Below are 2,880 nucleotides of genomic sequence, written 5' to 3' on the forward strand. Positions count from 1 at the left end.
TTTGTCACACACTTGTGTTTGAACAGTGGGTGTGTAAATCTTTTACCACTTGCATATTCTGGCATTTTGCTGCACCTTCAGCCAGTTCTGCAGATATAAAGGTCCCGACTGCTACTGGAAAGGAGGCAGTAGGACAACACCTACAGGTATGTAACTATTCATTATTGTCGGAGGTGTAAGAATATGGACAGGACCTCATAGCAAAGTCACTGTAGGACCATCTATACTTAGTTTGGGTTGCTATATTGAAGTGACCTAAATGTCAAACTATGGTTTATAACAAAATGCATTTTAAAGTATATGTAAACCAAAATGTTTTATTTATTATTTATTTATTTTTTAGAATAGAATAGGGGATGGTTTAAGTGTATGTCTAGCCAAAATATTTGATTTTAGCGTTGGATGGAGTGGGAAAGGTTTTAATCCAATGTTGAGTTTTTACTGCTATCTGGGGCTTTTTGAGGAGCTGCTAAGCACACATCCAGGATTTGATCTTCTGTTGGATACCACAGGAAACCACAAGCTGTAGAGCAAAGGGACAAAAATGCCAATTATCCAAATTTTTGTATGGAAGGGAACCTTCACAGACAGACATACTGTAGGTGTTAGTAATAGCTCTACTTCATAATAAACCACTTCAGGGCTTCTTTGATGGGAACTTGTCATGAGTAGTGATGGGCTGAACACCCGAACACCCAAAAAGTTTGAATACGAACTCAAACTTAATACAAGTCAATGGGGGTCGAACTTTCGAAAATGATTGTCCCCTTTAAGAGGGCTTATATGCAGGTTATTGGCCATAATATGTGTATAGGGGTCCAGGTACTGCCCTGGGGGACAGGAATCAATGAAAAAAACAAACAAAAAAAATACAGTTTTTAAAGGAGCAGTGATTTTAACATCACTTAAAGCAGTGGTTCTCAACCTATGGGTCGCGACCCAAAAGTGGGTCGCCACCCCCTTGCTCCCATGTAAGGTCTTTGGTGGGCTCTGTGGGGTCAAAGGTGGGCTCTACAAGGTCTCAGGTTGGCTATGCATGGTCAGTGGTGGGTTCTGTGGGGTCTCAGGTGGGCTATGTGGGGTCTACGATGGGCTCTACAAGGTCTCAGGTGGGCTATGTGGGGTCAAGGGTGGGCTATGTGGGCTCTGCAAGAACTTAGGTGGGCTATGTGGGGTCTGTAGTGGGCTCTGCAAGGTCTCAGGTAGGCTATGTGGGGTCTGTAGTGGGCTCTGCAAGGTCTCAGGTAGGCTATGTGGGGTCTGTGGTGGGCTCCGCAAGGTCTTAGGTGGGCTATGCGGGGTCTGTGGTGGGCTCTGCAAGGTCTCAGGTGGGCTCTGCAGGGTCTGTGGTGGGTTCCGTGGGGTCTCTCGTGGGCTGTACGGAGTCCTGGCTTCCCTGCTATGGTACTAACACAACCTGTCAGAAGCTGGATACATCGTGCAGATAACAAAATGGGAGTCTTTAAATGGTGCGGGTATTGAATAAATGGGTGTGGCCACTGAGGGGTGTGGTCACTGAGGGGCACTGTAATGCTTTCTCGCACAGGGCACCTAAAGTACTAAGGCCGGCGGCCCTTGTTGCGCTGCCCTTTTCTACACACTAATAGACATGACGATGTGTAATGTGATTATGGACAGGCATTGGATATCAAATGATTTGTACTATGTATCCAATAAAGTTTTGCCCCACAATGTTGTGTACAATGTGTTCCTTTCCCTTGTTCGTGAACAAATAAAAAAAAAATATAACTGGCTATTAGTATAGTTAAGTAAGTAGTAACACTGTACATGGTTGACCATGAGAGTACCCGATTGTCTTAGGGGATCAGGAAATAATTATTGTCCCTTAAAAGTTAATTAGACCATGCTTTAGAAGGGTTTTGTTTGCCTTCCTCCGGATCTTCTGGGGTTAAGGCTTTGAGAATGCAAAGTTTTCTTGTTTTTTAAAATTTTTGCCATTGATTCCTGTTTGAACTTGATGGAAGTGTCTTTTTTCAGACCAATTATATAACTATGTTTCTTCACTTTGCAGGTCAGAACATGTATTTTGTGTCATCTGTGGTCTTAGTGGTGACTTTGCTGTCTCTTCCTGGTTCTCGTGGTAAGAAACATGTTTCTCATATGTATCAATGTATGTTGAAAATTATATAATTTAAAGGGGTCTTTCAGCAGATAAATTGATATTTTATGTTAATGAGTAAATCTGAGCTTCCCCTAACCTTCAGGCTGAGCTTCCCCTAACCCACTGCATGCCTGATACAATCTTTCAGCTCACTCATGGCCACTTAGGGGGTTATTCACAAAGGAGCCAAAGGCAGCTACCGTAGCTGGCTAATCCTACAAGTATCCCTTACTCATTCACAAGGCCCAGGGGCAGCACCTGGGTGCCCCCTTTATTAAAGGGGGTATCCTAGGGTTGCCACCTGTCCAGGATTCACCCGGACAGTCCGGGTTATGAATGCAGCAGAAACCGGACACAAGATGTCAGGCAGACAGGGGCAACCAAAATTAAGATAGGGGCTACTGGCCCCCCACTGGAAATAGTCTCAACTGTGATATTTACATATGAATGGGTGGTGCTATATACATATGAATAAGCCACGACCCATTCTCTTTCGCTTGAATAAAAGGTGAAAACCCTAGGGTACCCCGAAGCAAATAAGCCCCTCTGCCCACAGACCTCCACAACCACCAGGTTAGGGTTGTGGTGGAAGAGGCCCTTGTCCCCATCGGCATGGGAATAAGGTGTTTTTCTGGGGGGACCCTGGAAAAGCACCCTCCCAATGATGAGGACATGTGGCCTGGTATGGTCCTAACAGGCCTGTCCTCGGATTAAGGGTGTGGTTGGAAGAAATTGAAGGAGGAACCTACATCCCCCCC

The 2,880-nt window shown here is 44.9% G+C and overlaps 1 protein-coding gene across 1 annotated transcript in view; it reads right to left on the reverse strand.

The window, feature by feature from the left end:
* Positions 1-1,833: 1,833 nt before the first annotated feature.
* Positions 1,834-2,880, reverse strand: part of LOC108798820 (glycine N-acyltransferase-like) — a 30,197-nt gene continuing 29,150 nt past the window's right edge. Inside the window, exon 7 of the mRNA XM_018570617.1 lies at positions 1,834-1,845. The gene's annotated coding sequence lies outside the window, so the exon portion shown is untranslated. The remainder of the gene's footprint in view (positions 1,846-2,880) is intronic.

Source organism: Nanorana parkeri, unplaced genomic scaffold, assembly GCF_000935625.1.
Source record: "Nanorana parkeri isolate BGI_ZX_2015 unplaced genomic scaffold, ASM93562v1 scaffold1563, whole genome shotgun sequence".
Classification (NCBI taxonomy): Eukaryota; Metazoa; Chordata; class Amphibia; order Anura; family Dicroglossidae; genus Nanorana; species Nanorana parkeri.